Source organism: Mesocricetus auratus, unplaced genomic scaffold (genome assembly GCF_017639785.1).
Source record: "Mesocricetus auratus isolate SY011 unplaced genomic scaffold, BCM_Maur_2.0 Super-Scaffold_100022, whole genome shotgun sequence".
In the NCBI taxonomy this organism is placed as follows: Eukaryota; Metazoa; Chordata; class Mammalia; order Rodentia; family Cricetidae; genus Mesocricetus; species Mesocricetus auratus.
The window spans coordinates 27,980,988-28,007,220 of NW_024429203.1; the positions used below are offsets into that span (position 1 = coordinate 27,980,988).

Here is a 26,233-nt window from a genome sequence, read left to right on the forward strand (position 1 = left end):
TGTTGTGACTTTTTTTAACTCTTTACACTTTGGCTCTTTTGGGGGGGCCTGCCAACCTGCTCCCAAATAAATAACACCGAAGCTTATTACTTATGAATGCACAGCCTTAGCTTGGTTTACTTCTAGCCAGCTTTTCTTTCTTCTGTTTTTATATTTACAAATTTTATTTTTTATCTCAAAAATACATAAATGAGCCGGGCGGTGGTGGTGCATACCTTTAATCCCAGCACTCGGGAGGCAGAGGCAGGCGGATCTCTGTGAGTTCGAGGCTGGGCTGGACTGACAGCCTCCAAAATAATACAGAGAAACCCTGTCTCGTAAAAACAAAAAAAAATACATAAATGAAAACCTTCTCTCCCAGTGCAGACAGGCCTTTGCCTATCATGTGGTATTATTTCTACCACAAAACACTGTCATATGAAAATCAGCATATAGCTCCGAAATCCACCATCTGCAAGCACATATACTGTAAGAATTCCTTTCTAGTTGCCCAGACCTCAGGTGAGAAGTTCAGAAACCAGGTTTCCCCTTGCTCTCCACCCTTGGGAAGGAAATGCAAACACATGATCAAAAATGAAGCATAGAAATGTAGAAGCCATACAACCTCCTTTAAACACATGCACGAGACCTTAGGCCACACCAGGGGCACTTCTACAAAGTCAACATCAGTGTGTTTCTCAAAGGGAGAAGAGAGAGGTAGTGTCTGAATAAAAATGCAAAGCTGAAGAAAAGACCAGGTGATCCAAACTGTTAGGTCTGTGCCTCATGGGGAAATCAGGAGTCCTCAGATGATGCAGCTCCACAACCCAGTGCATGGTATGTCACCAGCACCCATTGATAGGAGCCATGACCTCCCAACACTGTCATGTCTACACAGGTGGCGCAGAGTGTCCATTTAGTTTAGACAGTCGATAATGAGGCCATGTGGTAAAAATTGTCACCCCCCAAAAACAAAGTGCAAAATCAACTTCTGTGACTCAAGAGCTGACCCAGGTCAAATCTGTGGTATATGCTGGAGATTGTTTTGGTGACAACCAAAGTTTACTGAGAGTCTCTGCTCTAGGGTTTGTCCCCAAAAAGAAACTCCTGGTCCACAAAGCTCAACAACTATAGAAATAAGAAACTGTACAAACAACAATCCACAATCCCCTTTCCAAGGGCTTAGGTTTCCTGTGCAGCAGTTCTGAAGGCACCACTACAGTCATACACTTTGACCAAAACTCAACACGCTGTAATTGGTGAGATTGTTCTGAAAACAAGCACCCACAGGCAGATAGTTGTGCCAAGTTCAACAAAAATACGAAGTGCGAGTTCTCATACTGCAACACAAGCTGGGGGGCAGCAACAGAGAACAGACTTAGGGCAAGAAGAGGCGCTGGAGAGTCAACCCCATGGCCTGCAGGAGGAACGGTTTCTAACAGTCTGCATATGGAGGGTGCTTCTCAATTGCTAGCTGTCAGGCGCCGTTTCCTCCTCCTCATCATCTTCATGTTCCTCCCTGTCTAGTTCAGATGTGTCTGAAGACTCATGGAGCAAGACATATTCTCTGTTACTGAACCCAGATTTAAGGACATCTTTTTCTTTCAGTTCATAGTCTCTCTGTGGCTCAATAAGCTTGTTGTTCAAGACGGTTCCATTGTCTGAGCCGAGGTCGATGATGTAGGGCTTCACCCTCCGACCAACTGTGCCGTCGGCACGTGTGTACTCCACAAGCCGGCACTGGAAGACTGCATGCTGCTTTAAGCAAGAGGGTTGGGCGATGGGAATGTCGGCGATGCAGCCATGTTGACCCAAAAGGTAAGCACTCTGCTGATGGATTTACATGACCGGAAGTACTTCATCATTTTTAAAGGGGTAGAGATGCCACCGCTTTTTGGAGATCTGGGCTTCTGAGGGCTTGCTGTACTTAATAACCAAACCTCAGAAGGTATTGGTGTCCTCAAGAAGTGCCCCTGGAAAGTTCAAAGCTTGATTTTCCTTTAACAGGCATCTCTTTGCTTCGGTTACCAGCAGGACTAGGGATCACCTCCTGGGCTTCACCGCCCACACCCTCATTCTGCTGGCGATGCCACCGGTGCCTGGCATTATAAAGTCCCTCTCTCTTCTTCCTGGGCCTGCAGATTCTGGCTGTCTCCATCCCGACCCTGACACTGACAGGCCTCTCATCAGAGCTCCCCCTGAGGCAGGAATGGCCCCAGCGCTGGTCTTGCTCACTGTTAAGGGCTCTCCTCTGCTCTTGTTGTGATGGCTGCCGACCCCCTCGTCTTCTCCGTGGATGGTCCTCATGTTCCTGCATCACTTTGACTGTGGAGAAATGGTACTCCGGCTCTCTTAGTGTGGGGAGACTTGCTTCTTCTCCCTGAGAACTTGTATTTCTTTTGGGCTGGGGTTCAACTCACTCCCCAGGCTCAACAGCTGCACGGCTCAGTGTCGAGTTGGGACTGGCTGGTGGATGCTATGTTCCAGGTTCAGTTTGGGCTCAGATGCTCCTGCTTCAGCACCATGGTCTTCCAAAGGCCTCTTTGCTCCCTCTGACTCTTCCCAGCCTTCATCCGGCTGCCCAGCCAGCGAGTCATTTGCACAGTCCATTGAGTCACTCCCAGCTTTTCCTAACCAGTCTACTTTTTATCTCTGGGTTTTATCTTGCTGTGTTTCTGTATACCTTTCTTTACTTCTTACTCCAGCTCTTTCTGTGTAGCTGGGTGACTGGCCCCTGGAGTCCTCCTCTCCTTTTCTTGCTGCTTCTCCTCCCTTCTAACGGTCTTCTCTTATTTATTCTTTCTGACTGCCAGCCCTGCCTATTTCCCCCTCCTGTCTCACTATTGGTCAGTCAGATCTTTACTAGGACAATCAGGTGTCTTAGACAGGCAAAGTAACTCAGCTTCACAGAGTTAAACAAATACACCATAAAAGAATGCAACACATCTTTGCATCCTTAAACAAATGTCCACAGCATAAATAAATGTAACACATCTTAAAATAATGTTCTACATCAATGAGGGAAGCAGAAATGCTGAAAACCCATTTCCAGAGTGGGTGCTAGCTTCCTTCTCTTCACAGAGGCCATTGTCAAGTACGACTTGGCTCAGGTCAAGTGTAGATTTTTCAAGTTCTTAGAAACAGTCCTGTTGGAGAAAGACAACAAATAATCCAATCACCCAGATTCCAGGGGAGGTATGGGAGTTGAAGGCGTGGGGCCAGAGACTGAGGGTGACTAGATGTGTACCAAAGAGCAATCTGGCAAGGGTGTGCAGAGAGGCCCATGGAAGAAAATGGTCAGTGACTCTATTCTAGAGGATGGAGCTGAAATTCTGAGGCCAGATTCAACCTGGGTGCACAGCTAAACCTTAAATGATCTAGGCAGGAGGCCCAAGGAGCTGTGGGATAAAGACTGTGTACTAGATAAACAGAGTGGGACTTGGTTGGCCTTTTCATCATTTTCCATTTCACTATTTTCCTGTTTGTGCTGTGTTTGATTTTCCCTCAGTTTTCTGCCGTTGTAAAATACAAACTTCTTTACTGATCTAAGGGGAGAAAGGAACTGCCCACAATAAGAAAGAAGGTGAGGAGGGCACTGGCCATCTTTTTTTTTAAAAAGGAAAAAAATTATAACAACTCTATTTCATTATAACAATAAATATATGTATCTATGAGTACAAGAATTATTTTTTAAGTTCTAGCAAATATCAAGAGGGAAATTTTGGGACACCTCTCTTCTGCACCCAAAATACTCTAGAACAGTATTTCTCAACTTTCCTAATGCTGTGACCCTTTAATATAGTTCTTCATGTTATGGTGACCCCAACCTTAAAATTATTTTTGTTGCTACTTCATAACTACAATTTCGCTACTGTTATGAATTATAATATAAATATTCGTGTTTTCTGATAGTCCTAGGTGACCTCTGTGAAAGGATCATTTGCCCCAGAGGGGGAGTGACCCACAGGTTGAGAACCACTGCTCTAGCCCCTCCTGCTTCTGGGATTCTTTAAGAAATGTGTCTCCTTATTTTTCTCACACTGCTAAAGTGAGATAATTATTAAAGGGAAAGGACTGTGGTTTTGGTGGGAAAATATGAAAGTAGTTCATTCAAGTCAGAATTTGATGACTTACAAATAAAACAATTCAATTTTTATTCTATTATTGTTTCTACAAGTGCACAGTCTAATTGCTTATGCTGAGGCTTTTGGGTTATTCCAGGCTTTTAAAATGTCAAGTGTAGTGTAGTCTAAAGTGGCAGTCTCTGGGCCCATGCTACTCTACTGGAAGATTTTCTCTCCTGTAGTAGAGTATATTTCACTTAGAAAAGCACTGCTGTCGGTTGTTTGTACCAGGCTGTTTCTTTTGGGCCACCAACCAGCTCCCAAATCATGATATGGAGACTTTTTATTAGATATGAATGCTGGGCCTTATTTTAGCTCTTATTTTAATTTCTTTCTCTTAATCTATGTTTTGCCCCAGGGCTTTTGGCCTTCTTTCTTTCTGTGTTTCTTACTTTCCTGCTGTCCCTATGATGGTCTGTCTGGTGGCTACCTGGCTTCTGGCCTCAGGCATGTCCCTCCTGCTCCTTGTTCTCTTCTTTATTAAATCTTTGGGAGTTTTACATCATGCACCTTAATTCTGTTCACCTCCCATTCCTCCTATATTTCTTCCTCATCCCTGTTGCATCCCCCTACGGGAAAAAACAAACAACAAACAAAAAACAAAAAAAAACAAAAGTAAGCAAGCACACAAAAGCAAGAACAAAAAATACCAATAAACCAAAACAGAACAAAAACCACACCCCAAACAGAAAAAAATCTCTGCTTCTCCTTCTCTCCAGCCTCCCCAACACCTCTTCATTCATTCTGATGGCATTGGAGGCTTCCATGTGTCATATAGCATACCCCTTTGCTCCATCAGCTGGGTACTGGCCATCTTGAGAAAACTGTGAATCTGGAAGATCCAGGAGGACACTTGGGGATGGGGGAGGTTAAAAGCAGCCATCAGTGGACTTTAAGGTCTTTCTCTTGTTCTGACTTAGGCTTCATACATACATACATACATACATACATACATACATACATACATATAATTAAACAAAACATCAACTATTTCCCTTGAGCATTAGTGGTCTCCTGTTTCATTTACCCCATTGAGGTCTTGGCTTCAAGTTGGTAGAATTAGGATTGGTACTGCCAACAAAGCAAGGACCTCAGCTCAGCACCAGAGGAGGGCTTGGATCCTGGGGAGAAGGAAGGAAACTGCTGCTCAGAACTGGGATCAGCCTAGGGTTAAGGAGATGTCCTTTTGAGGAAAGGACGGAGGCCTTCTTGGGTCCTATCAAGTAAACGTGCATGGGGTAAGGGAAGGAAGGCTGAGAGGAAAATCACAGTACTTAGTGATTAGAAATCTCAACAACTGGGCCAGGCCTCAAGGATGCCAGAAAGAGTTTTTCAACATGGCCACACAAGAAGCCTAGACCAAATCTACTAGGCTATAGCTCTTCTCTGAAGTGCTCTCTGCTTTACCTTTTGTGTTTATATATGTCCCAGGCCATGGAACAATTCTCTTATTGCACTCTCATCTCTCCTTCATTCATAATTTTAGATTGCTCAGAAATGTTAGTCACTCATGACTGTTCATAGTCCTTGACTCATCTGACTGCCTTCTGTATTCATTTCAGCTCCCAAACCCAACAACACAATCCTATCTATAGAATCCCATACTTCCAGATTCTGATAGGGAACACCTAACAGTCCAGTTTGATCCTAATTGTCTCCAATAAGAAATAATTTTACACCAGATCACCTCATACATTAGCTGTCTGATGGTGAGAAAAAGAGTCTCTCACTGAACTCAGCATGCCTGCCCAACTGTCTGTCCAGACTGGAAACTCTAGGAGAGTGATTCATCAGAACAATTACCCGCCTCATCCTAAGTCAATCAGAGATGGTCCTAAAACTAATGGGATGGAAGCTGAACATAATTCAAGGGTCCAGTGCCCCTCCTATGGTGGTTGAATAAGAATGGCCCTTATAAGCTCATATATTTGAATGCTTAGTCAATGGGGAGTGACACTATTTAGAAGGATTAGGACATGTGGCTTTGTTGGAGGAAGTGTGTCACTGGGGATGGGGTTGAGGTTTCAAAAGCCCAAGCCAGACCGAATGTATCTTTTTCTCCTGCCTTTGATCCAGATGTAGAACTCTCAGCTCCTTCTCCAGCCCTTTGTCTGCCTGTACCACCATGATTCCTGTTGTGACAATAATGGACTAAACCTCTGAACCTGTGAGCAAGCCCCAATTAAATGCCATGGTCATTGTCTCTTCACAGCAATAGAACATTTCCCATATGAGGAAGAAAGAAGCAGGCAGTGTCAGGCTGGGTTAGTCATCTGAAGTCAGATCTAGTTTTTAACTGTATCCAGTTGTCTAGTACAGAGACTGGATGCTGTTCAATATCATGCTCCTAAACTTTACCTTTCATGGTGTATGAAGATTCCCTTCTAGTATCCCAGTCAGAGTCCTGGAAGGCAGAGAGCAGCATCCTTGATGCAATCCATGTTGGGGCATGAGGTGAAGAAAAGAGAGGAGACCTGGAAGGGAAGATAAGAGATCTCCAGCTTATAGGATCCAATTGAGAATTAGACTATACTTCATCTGGTACCTACATTTCCTGGTTTGAGTTTTTGTGATCTATGCCATGGCTCATAAAGATCCGGGAGGAGGAAAAATATATTTATATGGTAATAAAGGTCACATGATATCAAGCAAGCAGAGCATAGGGGTAAGGGTTGTGAGGTGTGGATAGCTGGCTCATCTGACAGGTAGACAATGTTTGGAGACCTGAGCAAAAAGCATTAAGACTGGTGCAATCACAGGCACAAGGAGGCCCAGCTTGGAGGGACACAGAAGGTCTATCCAGTGAGTTGGGCACGGCCATGTAGAGTCTTGGACAGGATTACAGACTTCAGCAGATATATTCAGCTCAATGTTCTGAAGTATTATTTTCCGAAGCTTCATATTAAGCATTGAAAAACTGAAGATGAGAAGAAAATCCTTTCTAAATCCAGGTATGGAGGTGCACACCGGCACTGCTTACACTCAGGAGGCAGAGGCAGTTAGGTATGGAGGTGCAGGGCTGTAATGATGACACTTAGGAGACAGAGGCAACCAGGTATGGAAGGGCAGGGCTGTAATGCTTACACTTAGAAGACAGAAGTATCAAGGGGTATTTAGGACTCCCACACTCTTCGACTTGTTAAAGAGAAAGATTCCAGAAGCCCTTCATAGGGTAAGAGTCAGGCCAAGGATGGAAGAACAGGCAAAGCCTGTGAACTGAAGGGCTGCAGGATGGTCAGGCATTGCTGTGGAAGAAAAGGAGAGGTAAAAAGTGGTGAGAGATATGGCTTAAGATGGGTTAGAGGCAGTCCTTGGCAGCTTGTGTACCTTGCCCAGGGCCAAACAAGGAGGACCACACATCACAGTGTGGCTAACAGATAGGTCTTGTGCATTTGTGTGATCATCTCTAGAGGATGGGGAAAATTGGTTCTACGGGGCAACTGAGGGCACAATTGTAATAATGCAGGCTGGTGAAAGTGGGGGGTCTGAGCTACGCAATAGTGTCTGCCAGAACTGGCTCTAAAGAGTCCTGCAGAGTCCCACAGAGCCCCCACAGAGCCCCCACAGAGCCCCCACAGAGCCCCCACAGAGTTCCACAGGAGCAGGCGCTCAGAATTCATGACTGCAGTTCTCACCACACTTAATTTCAGCAGATAATTCTGCACTTGAGTAATTAAGGATTTCTTAAGTGCTCAAGAAACCCAGAGAGTTCTTAGGCTTCCAACCTAAGTGGCAAAGGAAAGCAGGAAGCTTAGTGGAAAGACCAGACTCTCTAGTGAAGGTTTCTAGGATTCTGCAAGGAGCTATGGATGATGGGGAAAGACGGTTATCTCCCTAGTTAGGAAGTCTCACTTGTCCTCCGTGAGAACACAATACCCATGGAAGTAGGTAAGTTTACTCCACAGTTCCTGCTAAGTCACCTGCCTGAGAGGGTGGATAAAAACAGCAAACATCAGCTCAGGGACACTTCTGCAGACTAGATGTTCTTTCTACTGCATGATCACATACAATCTTCACCATGACTTTCAAAACTAAGATAACTGCCCCCCATACTAAAGTAGTGGAAGCTGCTGTTCTGTCAGGTGATGTGTTCCACACCACAAAGCCAATAAATGCCCATGAGACTGACTAGGAAGCAAAGACTCCTGTTGCAGGAAATGCCAGGTCTCCATCTCCAAGTGAGAGATTTTGAAACATGGACAAGGAGCTTCAACTACAGATATCTATGCTCTTCAGTTTTAGTCCAGACAGACCAGTAGCTGGACTGGGGCTAGGGTGATGGGTAGGGTAGCTTCTTCCCATCCTAATTCTTCATGTGACATCAAGTGATGTGAATATGACACCGAACACTGGAATGGGAGAGATGAAAAAAAGCTTTCTGGGATGCAACTGTGCATTGCTTCATGAAACACCAGCAGTTATTGGATATGTAGATATAGGGTTATCATGATGGCCATGGTGATTTAAAACCTAGCAAAACACAGTCTCATGGAGAATCTTCTGGTTCACAGTTTAAGGGGATACAACTCACCATGCCAGGGAAGGTGTGGTGGTTGAAGGAGCTTAATCAAATCTCCGTAGGTCAGGAAGCAGAGAAAAGAGGACTGCTCAACTGACTATTTTCTTTTCCATTTTAATTTGTTTGTGTTCTGACGAATAAAACTTGCATGGAGATCAGAGGGCAGAGCTAGCCACTAGTTAACCATAGAAACTGGGTGGTGGTGGCTCATGCCTTAATCTCAGTACTCAGGAGGTAGGGACAGGAAGTGATAAGGTGGGAGTGAAGACTGGATCTCAAGACTTTTGGACAGAGGAAGGAGACAGGAAACAACTGGCAGCTACTCCTAGTTCTCTTATCTTCCAGGTTTTTACCCCAATATCTGACTCCAGGGTTTTTTTTTTGTTTTCTTTTTTTTGTTTTTTGTTTTTGATAGCTGTACTGACTTCTCCCCTCCACTGGTAACTTCCATAGCCTCTTCCCGAGCTATGGAAGTTAGTCCTTGGGGAAAAACCCAGAGATATAATTCCTGCATTTGTGTATATACAACTTGAGAAAAGCCAATAGAAAAAATACAATAAAAATAATAGATGCAATAGTAGAGGTGTGAGTAAGACTCAGAAGCATTCAGAAGTTATGACTTGATTAAACATTACATTTTATAGACTGCAAAATGATTTTTTTAATTTACTGAAATACTAAGTTTAGGGCCCAAATAAAAATGCTAAAGTCAAATTAACATGTATAATGACAAAGGATAACAAGGTAAGCAGTATTCATGTTAGCATTATGGTAACCCTGACTCCAGGTTTTTATTGTTAAGATTAATTAGATTAGTGCTTCAAATAGAAGATTCCAGCCCATTGAATGGTGCTATCTAATTCTGGGCAGGTATTTGTCCTTCAATAAATCTTCTCTGGAAATGCCCACACAAACACACTCAAAGATACATCTCACTAATGTCCTAGGTGTTTCTTAATCCAATCACATTGACAATAAAGATGGACCATCATGAAGGATGACTGCTCTTCAGAGTATGGGAGTGATGGATCTGGAGCCTGTGTCCAGAAATCAATGGTCTATTTCATCACACCAAGGAGATGCTCCTGCTGGACATAGGCAGAGAATGGGGTTCCTGTAAATCCCAGCCCCAGTTCATTCTCTGCATGGAAGGACCTGATGCCCACAATGATTACTTTCAAAAGAAGCTCCTTCCCACTCTTTAGAAGAAGGGGCCAGAAGGTGCTGACCACTCTCCATTCTAGTCCGAGGGCTTTGCCTTGAAGCACCTCCCACTGTGCAGTTCCCACTGTGGACTCTTCAACCCCACAGCAGATGCCTGATTTTGGGTCTATGAGAACGCAGGAGGTAAACCCAGGTGTGTCTATAGGGTCTTGGGGTAGTATCTAATCTTTCCTGGTGGCTCCCTTTCCTCAGGGCTAACCTTCTTTCCCCAATATTTTATTTCTATAACTGTAACAACAGTCCTCCCTCCGACTTATCACTTATGCCTAATTACCATATGGAACAATAAGGAGTATATATATATATATATATATATCACTAAATGTGTCAAAATAACTTTGCTCAAAATTTTGCTTCATTACAACAGTAGATGAGATGCATGTACCTTGAGAATTTAACCTCTTTGGCCCGAGCCTCCCATAAAGGCAATAGATCAGTGTGTCTTCCCCCTATCCCAAGCTGGAACTTAGAGCTACTGGATGACTTTATGCAAAGAGGAAACCCTAACTTCTGCTTTCTAAATTCTGATCTAGCAGATTTGGAGTTGGGACCCTAATTATGTATATTTTTCCTCATTTTCCAGGTTCTGTTATTGCTGTCAACCCAATTACTGACCTTAGGGAAATTGTAGCATAGATTCTGTCGGCTTGCTTTTCCAAATCTCATTCTTTCATTCACGGATTCATTCCCTCAACAGGAAAATGACTGGTGAGTAGCTAGAGTTAGGCAATGAGAGATGAGGTGAGCTTTTAATTCACTTTAGTAAGATTAGAATTTATCTCAGTGACAACAGGAATGACTCTGAGGATTTTAAGTAGGTGATTCAATCAGATTTATGTTTTAGAACCTGTGTTCTTAAACAGTGTGGAAGATGGCTGGAGGTGGAAGTAGTTAGAAGGCTTTGTGATGATCTAAATACAGGAGGGTGTTGGACTGGATGAGAATGGGGGCAGCAGGAATGGGAAGACTGTGTGATTTGTGTTCTGCTAGTAAATGAGAACAGGCAGGACTCTGGAACTCTTACACTTTGGATTTGAGGAGGGGTGTTTTTTTAGTTCTGTGCTAACTTTTGTCCCATTCATTTTATGAAAATATATAGCATATAGCTCTTGATGGAAGGCAGAGCCTTCATCCAACTGAAAGATGCTCATGACCCAACTTGGCCAGTAACAGGCAGCTACTCTACACTGCCACCAGGGAGTTCATGAACCTAAGAAGTGCAGACAGTGAAGCATCAATTACAGATGTAGCATGAGCAGAGACAACTTCTAGTGTGCAAGGAAACTGCAACACAGAGTGCCTGGAGGATGCTAGCCTCCAATGTCAGCAGCCATGGGCATGCCATCTGGTGCCTTCATTTACAATAGCTGCCTTCTTGCTAAGTACTGCTCAGACTTGATTTTGCTGGGAAATGTGTCTAAGCATTTCGTTACTGTCTGCTTTTACAAACTAGGTTCTCTAATCTCACTGTGACTTGGCAAGCTACTATGATATTTTCAGTGAAATTAATTTTTGCTTGAATTGCCAGAACTGTTTGTCACATCTGTGGGCCCTGATTCCATCTCAACTGTGTTGGATGAATGGGGGGGGCAATGAGCATTGGGATGCTATGGTCCTCAAAAAAGGCAATGCACACCCCAGAGCAGGCTGGAGGGGCAGAATCCCCTTGACTGCTGCTTAGTTTATAGACTAAAACCACCCCTGTTCCTTACCTGCTCAGCCTCAATGAATGAGAGAGCTGCCTCTGAGCTGCAGACTCCATTCAAAACCTGCGTGTTTAATAGAGCCTTGTATTCATAAGCCATTACGAAAAACTGCCCTGCTGTTGCCTAGTCTTACCTTCTGGAAGGGAAAATCCCTTGTTGTAAATGGAGTACCTAGTTGGTCTAATTAATAAAAAAACTCATGAGTCAGATATGGAGGAAAATGCTGAGAGATCAGAGAGAAGGAGGCAGAAGAGGGAGAGAGAGAGAGAGCGAATCACAGGGAGATGCCATGTAGCTGCTGAGGAAGCAAAAGACCTGGGCATCACAGTAAGCCAAGACCACATGGAAATACACAGATTAATAGAAATGGGTTCATAATTAAGAGGGAACTAGCCAATAAGAAGTCTGAGCCAACAGCCAAACATAAGCCACTGTGTGTTTATTTGGGACTAAATGGCTGTAGTAGGACCAGGTGGGACAGAAACATCCAGTCACATTTTGTAACCTACATAACATCCTCCCAAGTCCATTGTTGACATCATGAGTCTACCAGAAAGTAGTGAGAGCACAGATTCAAAAGGGTCTTATGCTCTGGGGGCAGAGAGGGTGGAGAACTCCAGAGATTTGCACTACAGTATAGTCTCATTGCATCTACTTATCAAGACGTTTGGTTTTGTTTTTATATATGTTATCACCTGTAGGGGAACAGAGCATGTGCATTTTTACTTGTGGCAAATACAGAAAAAGGTCAGACATGATGGCACACACCTTTAACCCTAGCACTTGGAAGGCAGCAGCCGGTAGATCTCTGTGAATTTGAGGCTAGCCTGGTCTACATAATGAGTTCCCAACTATCCAGAGTTATACAGTGAGACCTTGTCTTTAAATAAAATAAGATAGCAAAATGGCTTTATGGCACTGAGGTTCTTGTGCTACCAGATAAGCCCTAGGGGAACCAAACCAGATCCACATCCTTATGACCTTGTTTTTCTCAGTTAACCTATAGAACCCATCTTCTAGAAGATGTCATACGTACTTTACAAAAAGTTTCAATGTAATCATGTCTTAAGCTTTGTTTTACACACAGGATTGAATTATTTATTACCAAGAAACTTTTCACCAAATATGCCTCAAATAAACTACTCAAGGTCAGACTCGAAGTTTGAACTAACACCCGGCTATTGAACTCTTGTTCAACTGAACTACATTCTTGTCTCTCACACGGATTGTTATTCTGTTGGCCATGGTGGTCGAAGAGACCCCCACAATTGGCAGCCAATAACTGTGGGGCTCAGACCTCAGAGAAGGCAAGAAAATTTTTCTTTAAATAGAAACAGAGGGTAGAAATCTGGTCCTCTCACCTAAGGGTTATGATTGTAAATGACAGTGTGAAATAGCATAGGCTCCGCTCATTCCTTGGAGGCAAAGCATTTTATACAGTTGTTAAGATGTTTCCTAAGACAAAGAGGAACAAAATGTTCAGAGTAACAATTCTGTAGCTTTGTACAAGTGACTGTAAAATTTAACATGGGTTTCCTGAACAAGGGACCATAGATGCTGATCATTGGGAGCACATAGGAGCTAATGTAAAAAGAGCCCATGAGAAAAAGGGTAAAATCCTGTCAATTATTTTGTAAGCTGGACTATGGTAATGTATTGCTTGAACCTTCTCAGGAGGATCATAAAACGAAAAATTCTCTGCTGGACAACTTTGACAGGTCTTGGCAGGGTGGGCCATGTAGATGTCAAGTTTACTCCAGTTTACCTGCAGTCACTGCACCAGGCACAGCTTGGGGGTTCACTATCTGACCAGAATTCAGAGCCCTCCAGCACTGTAGCTCTTTCAGTTGCCTGGGATCCTGCTGAGCATTTCCTGAGTTGCATCTGATATGCAACACCTGAGTTCCAAGTGGTAGTGGGTGGGGCTCTGCTGCCATATGAGCACCATATGAGCTTAGGTTTTCCCTCATAACAGGAATGGCCCAATATAGATTTATTAATGGACCCTTCTTGGGGAAATATTGAAATAGATCCAACCTGTAGTACAGAAATAACTGCAACTAGGACTTACGGAATCTTAAGTTAGTCCTTGGAATGTCCCTATTTTTGTAATTCATAAAACGGCAAAAAATACATTTCTGCTGTTATTTGATCTCAGGGACATAAATGTTACTGGGAAAACAATGGGGCCCCTGCAGCCAGGGCTCCCTACTCATACTATGTTTTCTTATGGATATTTGGCTTAAATGACTGCTTTTTCTCTATTCCTTTATATCCTGATGGTGGCTAAATCAAGATAAACTTGGTAGATGGGTTGAAGGAACTCAGAGGAGAACAGAGAGCCACCAAGGGAGGAATGGGTCTTCAAAACCAGACTGTTATTTACATTTGGATGGAAGTTTATTGGGTGGACTGAGGAGGAGTCAGAGACTTTAGTCACATTCTCCCACAAAATGGGTATCCTGAAGGAAGACAGAGGCTCGACATACTGACCTCATGTATAACAGCACAGGAAGAATACACACACACTGAGAATGTGAACTGCCTAACAGGAGTCCACTGGACAAATGAAGCTTCTGAAGATGGGCAGCAAACCCATTGAGAAGAGACGTTTCAAAAGGAAGAATAAGCCAGTGACTCAGGAAGACAGCAGGGACACAACACTATTGACCCTCCAATGATGCTGTTGTGTTCACTGACTATATTACAGGCTAATGCTCACTTATCAATGAAGAATTCAAACGCCTTTTGTCAGGGATGATGACAGTCATGTGTATAAGAGTCAGTATAATTTCTTGTCATGCTAAGGATTGTTTATCCTTTTGGACCAGTTGTTTGGACAAAAGATGGCATTCGATTATGTAGTCACGTGAATGGGGGATATTTTGGTTGGACTAATCTAATGGATCAGTCCATATGCAATGATATAGATTTAAGGCTCTGATAGTGAAATTGTTGTTGTATAAAGACAAAAAGGACTATCTGATGTATTGCTCACTCAAGTTGATATTATCAGACCTAGAATAGTGTATCTGCTGCCTCATTTGTCGCATAGCAGTCAACAAGAACAATCTTTTGGTATCATAGGAGACCTGTCTATTCCTGGCCTCTGAAAAAAATGTCTATGGCATAGGAGTTACCAATATACATCATGCACAAGTAACAGGAGACAAAATAGAATCACTCACCTGTGTTCACAGGGCTTCACCTGACATTCCTGTCAGTGGTGGTTTGTTTTTGATCACATTATGCTGAGGATGTGACTCAATATGTAGAGTGCTCACTTGCCTACCATGAATGAAGCCCTGGGTTCAAACTCCAGTACTACATAAACCAGGCATGGAAGCAGACATTTTATAATACTAGTACTTAGCGGGTAGAGGCATGAGGATTAGCACCTCAAAGTCATATTCATCTATAGACAAGTTCAAGGCCAGCCCAGGTATTTGGAACTCCCTGCCCCCCCCAAAAAGACAAAGTAAATAAATGTCTTCTTCTAAAACTGCTTTAATGCTTTAAGTGTACTTATACCCTTCCCTTTTGCAATTTGCAATTCTACCGCTAATCATACCCTTCCCTTTGGTAAACAACTACCTTTGGACCATTCCCCACCCCCAAAATTCTACTTATACAGCTCTTCCTGTGAATTATAAAGGTTTATGTGGAATAGGCCAAATGACATCCATTTTGCTCAGGAAATGTTTGCAATTGATCAATAGAATTAAGAGAGCTTTCTCCAAATACTGTGATGATTTTTTTTTATCTATTGGATCATGTAATGGTTGCAGCCAAAACTGCTTTCTTTTTTAATTGCCAGTCCCAGGAATGATTACTGGAATATAAAAAGATGTTTCCAAAATGGCCTTTCTATTTAATAAACCTAGTATTACAACAAAACAATACTGGCAGAAAATAGTCAAGAGATAGACCAATTGAAAGCCAGAGTTTTTCAAAATAAAGCAACTATAGATTATTTGTTGTTGAAGCATAATCTTGGTTGCCAACAATTTACTGGTATGTGTTGCCAATACATCAGATTTTTCTCGTGCTATGGATGGTCAAGTTAATGATCTGTGTAAAAAGATAAACAACATTTCTCAAATGACCTTCGAATGGCCATTTTGGTTAAGATGGCTATCCCCTTTCCTTGGTCCTCTGTTAGCTGTTCTTATAATTTTCTTATGCTTGCCTATGTTAGAATAGCCATGCAGGCAATGCATTCAACCTTAGTCTCTATTATAGCCACAATTTTAAAAAATGGGGTTGGGGGGATGTGGGAGGCACAGAGGTTCTTGTGCTCCCAGATAAGCACTAGGGGACTGAGGGGTGTCAAACAGAGTGTCATCTCTTTAAAGGGAGAGTTGCATAACGTATTTTTCTCCCAGAAGGCTGGGTACAGACATAATTAATAGCGTTGTGAGCTCTGTGCTATCTGTGTGGTCATGACCACTCTGGACCCTCCTCCAGATCCTTACCAAGAACTTGTTTATTTCAGTCAGTCTATAGAACCCATCTGTATGGAAGATGCCATATGTACTTTACAAAGATTTTTGATCTTGTCATATCTTGACTGAGTTTTGTATCACCGGGAAACTTTTCACCAAATTGTGCTATGCCTAAATATGTCTAAAATAAACTACTGGGAGTCAGACATGAAGTTTGAACCAACACTGGCTACTGAGTCATGCTGGACTACCTTCTTGCCTCCCATGGATTATTATTCTGCTGGCTATGGTGGTCACAGAGACCCCCATATGGCTTGTCCCATATGGCTTGTTCAGTATAGTGTTTGATATGTAAGCATGAGGGGCTGAGTTATATTTCCAGAACCCTCATATCAAAACCAGGTGCAGTGGCATGTACTTACAGTACCAGAGTTGGGAAGCAGAGACAAGGCAGATTCCTGCCACTTGCTGGCTGGCGGGGCTTGACAAATCAGTGAGTTCCAGTGAAACTGAAAGACCCTATCTCAATCAATCAATCAATCAATCAATCAATCAATCAATCAATCAATCACTTACTTTTAGAAGCTCCTGAGAATGATACCAAAGGTTGTCTCTAACCTCCACATGTATATATATATACATGCATGTGTACCTACACACAAACACACACATACACACACACACACACACACACAGGACATGTCTTGTTACTTTTTTATTGCTCTGAGGAGACACTGACCAAACAAACCTATTGAAAAAAATAATTTATTGGGGGCTTGTAGTTTCAGAGGGTTAACCCATCATGGTAGGTGACATGACAGCAGGTAGTCATGCATGATGCTGGAGCAGTAACTGAGAACTTACTCTGGTCCTCAAGCTGGAGGGAGGGAGGAAGAGAGAGAGAGAGAGAGAGAGAGACAGAGACAGAGACAGAGACAGAGACAGAGACAGAGACAGAGACAGAGACAGAGACAGAGAGACAGAGAGAGACAGAGAGAGAGACACAGAGAGAGAGAGAGAGAGAGAGAGAGAGAGAGAGAGAGAGAGAGAGAGAGAGAGAGAGTGAGAGAACATGGGCTTTTTGAAACATCAAAATCCAACCCCAGGCCCCAGTGATACACTCCTCCAACAGGGCCATATACCCTAATCCTTCCCAAACAGTGCCACTAAATGGGGAACAAATATTAAACTATATGATCCTATGGGAGCCATTCTCATTCAAACAACCACATGATAAAAAATAACTTCCTATATATTCACTGTTTCAGGAATATACATTTACTAATACATTACTATGTAAATGTCCAGTTCAGTGACATTAAGGACATCCATACTCTTGTGCAACCATCACCAACAGCCACCTCTCGAACTACTTCATCTTCCAAAACTGAACCCTGAGCCTTCCACATAGCTCCCTATTCACCTCTGCCCTGAGTCTCTTGCAACCCCCAGTCCAATACTTGTATGAACTAGCTTCTTTAGGTGTCTTGTACAAGTGAGATCAGGCAGTGTCTGCCCTTTTGTGGGTGACTTATTTTATTTAATGTAATGTCAATTCATCCACATGGTTTCATTTGTGAGAAACTCCTCCTTTTAAGGGCTGAATAATATTCCATGTATGCACATATTATATTTCATTTATCCATGGTGATATCATCTCTACATTTGGGCTACTGCTAATATTGTTGAGTATGTGACTCAATATGTAGAGTGCTCACTTGCCTACCATGCATGAAGCCCTGGGTTCAAACACCAGTACTACATAAACCAGGCATGGAAGCAGACATTTATAATACCAGTAGAGTCAAGAGAGTGAGCAGTTTCAAGTCACATTCATCTACAGAACAAGTTCGAGGCCAGCCCAGACATTTGGAACTACCCCCCCAATACAAAGTAAAAGTCATCTGCTAAAAATATTACTTCTGTGAGCATGGATGTATAAATAAGTCATATACTTTCAGGAATCCTTTCCACAAGGCAAGTAAATAAACTACATGGGTAGCTGCACTTTAATTTTTCTGTTTTGTAACTGGGGAAAGTTTTACAGTTGAATTTCTTAAAGTGGGTCACACCTGTATTTTTATTGTGCATCATTAGAAGGATGCAAGAAACAGCTACAAATGTCCATTTCACACTGAGGCTCAAGGCCCCATTAGAGTCTACTGTTAAGGAAATTGGTCTGTAAGGGCGACTTTCACACACAGCTGTCAACGCTCTCAAGTAACTGCTCCCCTGTGTTGGTGGAAAACAGTGCCCTGAGCCTCTGTCCTTCTGGAAGAGCCAGGCCCACTAGGGTGATTAGTCTTAGCCACAGTCAATTCCCTTCACCAGGGTTTTCCATTGAGGGTTGTGACTCTCAGCAATTTTAGTAACTAGGAAGCTGACCTCTCTGAGGGGTTCTGCACCTTGACAGACACCATCAGGCACAAAGGGCCACGTTCATTGTTTTGCTTCACCCCCTGACCCAGCCAATCACCTTCCTAGCCTTCCTAGAAAGCAGACCCACGCCAGATGCTGAATCTGCCGGTGCCCTGATCTTGGACTTGACATAAATTTCAGTCAATAAAGTGATTGCAACACAGACATAAGAATCTTAGCCTCCCAGGACACTCAAAAACAAAAGTCAACAGTTCAGGCCTATAATCCTAGCACTCGGGAGGGAGGCAGAGACAGGTGGATCTCGGGCCAGCCAGTTTAGCCAGATTGATGAGCTTCAATACAATGAGAGACTAAGGTGGAGAAAGACTGATGAAGTCATCTGATGCTGACTTCTGGCATTCATAGGCACACGTATGCACAGGCACACGTATGCACAGGCACACAGAAATGTGTATCTACCCCTCCCACACACACCAACAGTAGAGGTAAATTAAAGATTTAGGAGGCTTGAGGGATAGACCATCTTAATTCCCAAGCTCCACGGCATACAATTATGGAGTTTTAAAAAACACTATTGTACCCCCCTTTTCCAGGAAGCATATGAGAAAAGGGGTATCTTGTTCTCACCTGGTCTACTTGGATTGGATCCAGTTTAGTCTGATGGTCTGGGAGGTACTGAATGACCTCCAGAGGGGCCCGGGTCAGGAAGGTGGGAGTATGTGGTACAGTCACTGCTTGGCCACAGCTGTTGCCTGCCATCAATCACCCAGAGCATCTGCTTGCTGCATTGCTTGTTTAAAAAGCAAGGCATTTGCTAATTGAAAACTAAAAGATCCATCCGTCTCACTCACAGCCAGCATGAAATCACTCAGTCATGCAAGATGTGGATAAAGAAAAGGTAGTGCAGAGGTGTGGTGTCCTTGGGTGGAGGCCTTTTCATTGAGGTCACCTGGTTCCTGCTTTTGTCTCTTCAACCAGCAAAACCAACCTCCCCACTGAAGAGCAGCCAGAGTGCTCATTATATTGAGACATCACCTACTATCCTCAGTGCATCCAGAGAAATAGGCATCATGCGTACTAGGGTAAAGATGTGAACACTGAGACCCAGAGAGATTAAACAATTTAGGCGACATCTTACAGCTGGTGGATGACAGAGGCAGGATACCAGGCCAGGTGAAACTTCATAGAGCTTGTGGGTTGAGAAACACCAATTCCCTCTTTAAATAGATCAGAAAAACATGCCAAGGGCACACAGGGAAACAGCGGGGATTCAACAACATCTGTAACATTTGAATGCCTTAAAAGCAAATGTGGAAAACACTGATGTTTCTGGTGGTCCTAACACTCCTCTACCAAGCCTACAGGAGAGCTGGGACAGGTAGATCCAAAGCATAAGGAACAGGGGCTAGAGAGGGTACATCATGTTCACTCATAGTTCCCCCATCTCTGTCTTCTTAGATAGCCATATATAATAGGCAGGGGCATAGAGAGGCAACATTGCATTTACTCATAGTTTTCCCTCCTCCAAATGCCTCCATAGATGGCCACATTTAAGAACAATGTGCTGTCTCAGGAGGTAGACACTGCTCCACTGCTCAGTCCCCGTGAGGTTTGGAAGGGCACATCTTCTCTCTGGGCTGCAGTTTTCCCCTTTGAACCCAAACAGGAGTAAGTTGAACACCAGGGTATTTTTCCAATTCCAATTTCCTAGTATTGTGTGGGTCAATGGGAGAAATTTCTTCTTTGTGGCTAAGTGGCTAGGCAGGGCTAACTCCCTTCTACCTGCAGACAGTCCTCTGTGTTGTTGCTGGAATTCTGTGCCACCTTCTCCTTGAGGACTTGCAATGGCCCTTGAATTCTCAGTTCTGTGAGTTCTCCCTTTTTGGTGCTCCACAGCACCTGCTTAAGCCCAGGTATTTTCCTGGAAGTCTCTACTCCGCTGAATTGGTTCCGTTTGAGAACAGGGACCTGGCTTTATTCCTCTTTTGTGACTTTTGAATCTGACATAGAAGCCAGTGGGAGCAGGACCGACAGCACCAACTTCATGAAAAAGAGAAAGAGAGAGGAAGGAAAGAGGAGTAGGTTCCCTGAATGAGAAATGACCCTGGGACGGGCTGAAAAAGAGCGTGTTTTCTCTTCCTCTTCCTCCTCTCAGCCCTGGACATGCACCTCAGTGAAGACCCAGGGTGAGCTGTAACTCCCAGGGCCGCCTTTATCATTTCCATCTCAGATCAGCTGTGCCTAGGTCTTCCTCTGGGAAAACACAGCAGCAGGACTACCAGTGGTGATCTTCAGATCTGAGGTCTGTATACAGACTCTGGATGTCCTTCCGGAATCTATTTCTCCTTCAAAGACTTGAAGTACCACCGGTAGGTAGTACCTCGCCCAGCCTTTGACCCTGACTCCTCAAAGGGAAGGGGATCGATTGGCTAGTGTTGCGAATGCTGCACCAGAGTAGGTTTAGATGGACAGGGTGTTACTTGATGAGTGTAGGGGGACAATGGTGGGCAGTCCAGAGCTCAGGCTATCCTCTACCGAAAGCCATGGAGTTCTCAGCCCTTCTGAGTTCCTAACCCAGGCCCCACAGTGCAGAGATTGCACTCGGGCCCTGGGTGGGTGGGGCCTGTCCCAGGGGCGGGGCTCCCGGCTCCTCCTGGCCAGGGCGGCCCCGCCCCCTTCTCCCGCGCTCGCGGCGCTCTGACTCCACGGAGCTGTCCAGCCTCAGTGCCGGAGCTGGTCGCCTCTCGCGCTCAGCGCCGACAAGCCCGCCTCCGCTCCTGGTCTCCAGCTCTGCGCTCCCGCCTTCCCGCCCCGCCCCGCCCTGCCCCGCCGCGGCCCGTCCACTGCTCCCCGCGGGCCCGAGCCGGCCGAGCGGCTGCCCGCCGGGGATCTGAACGGCGCGGCGGGGCCGGGAGCCGAGGGACCCGCGGAGGGGACCGGCGGCCCCGGACGGCTGCCGGAGGGGCAGCCGTGCGTGGATGCGGCGGGAGCCAGAAGCCTCAAGCAGCCGGCGCCGTCTCTGCCCCCGGGCGCCCTATGGCTTGAAGGTAAGCAACGGCGGGATGGAGACCCAAGCCGCCCGTGGTGGCCTCCGCAAGGGTAGCAGGGAGAGGAGAGGCAGCGGCGTCCAGAGCTGAGCGGCCGGGAACAGAAGTTTGTCAGGCCACTCTAGCGCCGCCTGTCCCGGAGCACCCTTTCCTCTGAGTCTCCGACGGGCAGATTGTGCTCCGGGCATTGGAAACCTGGCGGATGCCATACCCTCTCCTTCCTTCTTGGCATCATTTGCTCTGCTTGGGTGGGAGTCCTTATCCTGAGTACCAGAAGGTGTAACTGAGGCTTCGGAGGGTGGATGACTCCGAGGATTTTGGTAAGGCACTGTCCTCCTGGCATCCAAGATTAGGACCCCAGACCCGCATCAGAGTTCCCCACCACCTCAAAAAAAAAGAAGGGTCGCCTTTAACATCTCTGTTATTGGTGCAACCTGAGACTTTTGAAAGGGCAAAAGCCCAAGATGATGGAGAGGTGGCTTCCTGGAGCAGTCTTCCATCCCTAGACTTTACGCTGTCCTTGGTTCTGAATTTCTGTTCTCTGTCTACTTCTGTCACCCAGTCCAGAAGAAAGCCAGGGATTTCAGAGCCCTGGGCGGGGGACAGTCTCAGAGGGTGACTGTCTGGCTCTGGGATGGATCAAGAGCCCCACTAGGTCCCTATGTGGAGATGAGAAGCTTCTCTTAGCGTCAAACAGAGCACCCCCCCTCCCCGCCATTCATTTTTACAGTGGGCAGCCTGTGAGGTTCCTTTTTAGGAGAAGAGGTAAGGTACGTTGCCATCTACACAACAGGCTTTGCCATGGACACAAGGCACAGCACTGCAGCTCCCTGGGGATAGGCCCTTGTTCTCAGCTACAGGGAAGCTGCCTCAGCGACTCATCATTTACTCACTGGGTCTCCTGCTACTTTCTGCTCTGGGGCTCCTGAGGTTGGATGAGGTGTGTGCCAGTTTGTGGACTCCCTCTCTAGGTTCTTCTGCATGCCCTACCATTTATGACCAGACTGCAAACATTAGGCTAATCCTTGTTCCTCTCCTTGGGAGCTAGATGTTCAGTGTTGCCCCCCAACCCCGCTTCAGATGCAAATACTGTGCTTATACCTGATTCATCCTGCCGCATTAGGGCCACTTGAGAAAGCATTCTTTTCATCTTTCCCATGTGCTGCTATTTAATGAGGATGGGCAGAGAGTGGCCTAAGTGAATACAACCGATTTCAAGGGAATCAGGAAGCTGATTTGCTGGGTATCAGCTTTGGACTTCGATGTTTCATATTCACAAATGCACTGCAAATTTGTTTTGTGGGGGCTTTGATAACATCTCTGAGCTCAGATGTGGAACAGGGAAGAGATCTGGGAGGGTCAGACCCAGAAATATGTGGGGACCTCCCAGCTGTGGTGTCCTTGCTTGTTTGTAGAGCTGGTGATCAATCCCAGGGTCCTGCATACACTAAGCAAGTGCCCTACTATTGAGTTACATGCCTGGCATTTCTCAGTTTGGGTCTTCTAAAAAATGATCTGAGTTCCATCAACCTTCCTTGCCTGCAACACGAAGATTTTGATCTGCTGTAGAGGTCCAGGAAGCATTTCCCTGAGGAACTGCAAGGAACTTTGCAGCTGAATCATCTGGGAAACTGGTTAAGAATGCATATTTTTGCTTCTTTTCCAAATAAGATGCTGACTTGGAATCTAAAGCCAAGGCCCATAAAGTTATGTTTTAACAGGGATCTGGGTGATTCATTCATATATATATGCATGCTTTGGATAATCACCTCTCATGAAAGCTCAGACTTCTAAAAGAGTCTATAGACATTTTTAATAGACACAAATTATCCATTAAAAATTATCTCTTATTTATCCCACTCTCTCCTAAAGTTCATGTTAAATTCTTCAAATATGGGCCTGGGGGTGGAAAAATCATCTGCCTGGTTCAGTCCCTTTGCTGGCAGCAAAGGCACAGCTCGACTTTCTCTCCCACAGGACTCTCTAGGCTTTGATTTTTCTCAAAAGAATTTTTTTCCTTCCTAAGACTCACCAATAAGGGTGCAGATGGCCTTGTGTAAATATAATCTTTCTCTGGAGGCCAACCTAATGTGTGCTTCCCACCTTCCCCCATTTGTGAGTGATGGTCTTTCCTGCTAGCACAACTGCTCTTGAAATGCCAAGATATGATTAGTTCTGCCTAGTAGCATGCCATGCTTCCCAAGGCTGGTAGCCACTCATGCCCTCTTGGCAGTGACTCCTTAACTCCACTGATTTAAGTCTTTGTTCCATAAACTGGAAGGTTTGTGAGGATGAATCAGCCATCAGTTCTCTACCTTCCAAGATGGATTATTTCTGTTCATAACATGCAAATGTAATCTTGAGAATAATTTAGAAGAACCTCAACTGGAGAGAAACCCACTGACTTGTCTTCTGGTACAAGGGAAAGTGGAGGGGAGCTCAGAGTCTCAGAAGAAAGACTGCTTTAAATATTCCTGGGATCAATCTACTGAGGCCAAATATGTCTCCTGTCACTGTTCTCTGAGAAACAAGGGCAAGGGGAAAGACACATGAACACATATATGGGATGAGTATGATGTATGATGAGACATCCTTAAGCCAATCTTCCCTATTCTGCTGTTCCCTCTTTCCTTTGGGGTTAATATCTACAAAATAAGAGCAGGGAAGGTGTTTTTGCACTTCCACAGGTTATGGAGAATCCAAGCGGAGATTTGTTTTTGAAGCCATATTTGCAGAACCTCCCAGAATCATGTCGTATGTCACACACTCATTGTCATCTAAGGTTGTAGGTCTTGGAAAAAACTTAGAATATGGCCCAGTATTTCATTTTTCTCAGATACTATTCATAGGACTATTTATTGGAGGTCACCCTGGACCTTGTTTCTCAACAGGGCAACTGCCCCCAAATACCGAGCTTCCTTATTACTGTCTCCTGATAGAGTGCTGTCAAGTTCCCAGCTCCTGGACTCTTTTGGCTTATTGACCAACATCTCAATTTCGCCAGGTGCTCTGCTTAGCAGGGGCCCTTCTGGACTCATAGGAAATGCATGAAAAGCACAGACACCAGAAAGGAAAGAACATGGCTCAGCTTCTCATTAGGAAGCCTCCTCTGTCTCTCTGTGTTGCCACTTCTTCAGCTGAATTCAGTAAGTTCAGCTAAGTAAATGTATCATGTTCCCTCCCCTTTATTCACAAAAGGTATCTTATGGTCCTTGGAGGATGTCATGGTTTGTCTTTGGGCATATGCGCTACCCCAGACTTCCATGATAATTTATGGAGATACTGGGTATGTGGTTGCAGTTTATTCACCAAGTCTGGGTGGTAGACTGATGTTATCACCATACTTTTTAATACCTCTAAGAGTGCTGCAGTCCAGTGCTATTATTCCCTGCCCTTCACTTCTCCCCATCATCAGTGTAACTGGAGATTCTTTTCTCATTTAAAAAACATCTAAATGTATAGGATTGGAAAATAGCTTGTCAGTATGTGCGGATGCAAGAGAAATGAAACTATAAGACTCAGCCACTCAGTTTGCAGAGGAGTCCAGAAACGGGAGAGAAGCTTGCCTGTTGGACGTTGCGTTGTCTCTTCCTCAATCTGACAAAGGGGTTAAATCGCCACCTTTGGCAGACAAGCTGCTCCTGGGAGAGAGTGCTTCATTCTTTCCCTAGGAGACATCGAAAGTCCTTCTTCAGAGGAGCCAATGCTCTTGTTGGCTCCAGTGTACGGGGAGGAGCCAGAGATGAGTCACTGGGACCTGGGGACTCCCCGACTCCCCTAGGTAGCAAAGGGTATATTGTTGCAGTGGCCCAAACTCAGAGACCTGGAGGTTGATTGAAGCATTTTGGAGACAATGACGCAGTGTGTGGTGTGTGTAAGTGTGTGTATAACTGGGGACAGAGGAGAATTGCTTGTGGGGGCTCTCACAATAGGCTGGCATTAGGAGTACACTGAATGCAGGCATCGGTTTCATGCAATATGGGCAATTGTGTTGTAACCTTAGAGCACCTGCCAGGACTTCCCCTTTTCCCAGGAGGTGAAGAGGGAAGTCTGCTGTCTGCCCAGGTAGGAAGAGAAGGGAGGACCCCTGACTTCCCTGGAGCCCTGGAATGATGTCAGCTTGCTCCCATAGAGAGGCTTTAGCCTCCGGCGGCTCAAGGCACTGCCTATCAGCACAGAACTGCAGCTGTGGCCCCAGGGACTCTCCGCTGTAGATGTCTGGAAGACAAAATGAGTCCTGGGGACCCGTCTATTCATCACTGAGCTCCTTCAGAACGTGCCTGCCCCACTCGTTCCCGCCTCCGCCTTGTTGTTATTATTTGGGTCTGAAGTGGCGCAGCAGGGGAAAGGCATTAGAAATGAAATTATTTCTGTTGCATACTGTATAATTGCCTCAGTTCCTTCCTGTTTCCCCAGGCAGCAACATCATGAGCAGTTCCCTGGGAACCCTTGGTCTAGGAAAGAGCCTCCTCACTCACACGGTTCCTTACAATGGTTGCTTATGACAAGTGTGCCGGCTCACCAGCACCGTCTCCCTGCATTTCTGGTCTCATCATCACAGCATCCAAAATTTAGCACTCACTTGCCTTGTGCTCAGCGCTTGACATGTGTTTTCCATTTCAACTTACCATCTCGTAAGAACTCTAGAAACGGTTTTCTCATTACCCCCATTTGGCAGAGAAAGACGCATGGCCTTAGAGAAATAAGTGGCTCATACAAGGTCATGCAGCTAAGGTGTGGGGTGGAGAGTCAGAACCAGACTGTGCGATGGTTAAATAATAGGCCTTGCTGACTTATGTAAGTGGCATAA

The 26,233-nt window shown here is 44.9% G+C and overlaps 1 protein-coding gene and 1 pseudogene across 1 annotated transcript in view; one reads left to right on the top strand and one right to left on the bottom strand.

Annotated features, from left to right (window-relative positions):
• Positions 1–647: 647 nt before the first annotated feature.
• Positions 648–2,387, bottom strand: LOC101834710 (annotated as a pseudogene).
• An 18,858-nt stretch (positions 2,388–21,245) lies between these two features.
• Drd2 (dopamine receptor D2) overlaps positions 21,246–26,233 on the top strand; it is a 61,325-nt gene continuing 56,337 nt past the window's right edge. The window contains exon 1 of the mRNA XM_005069495.3: positions 21,246–21,423. The gene's annotated coding sequence lies outside the window, so the exon portion shown is untranslated. The remainder of the gene's footprint in view (positions 21,424–26,233) is intronic.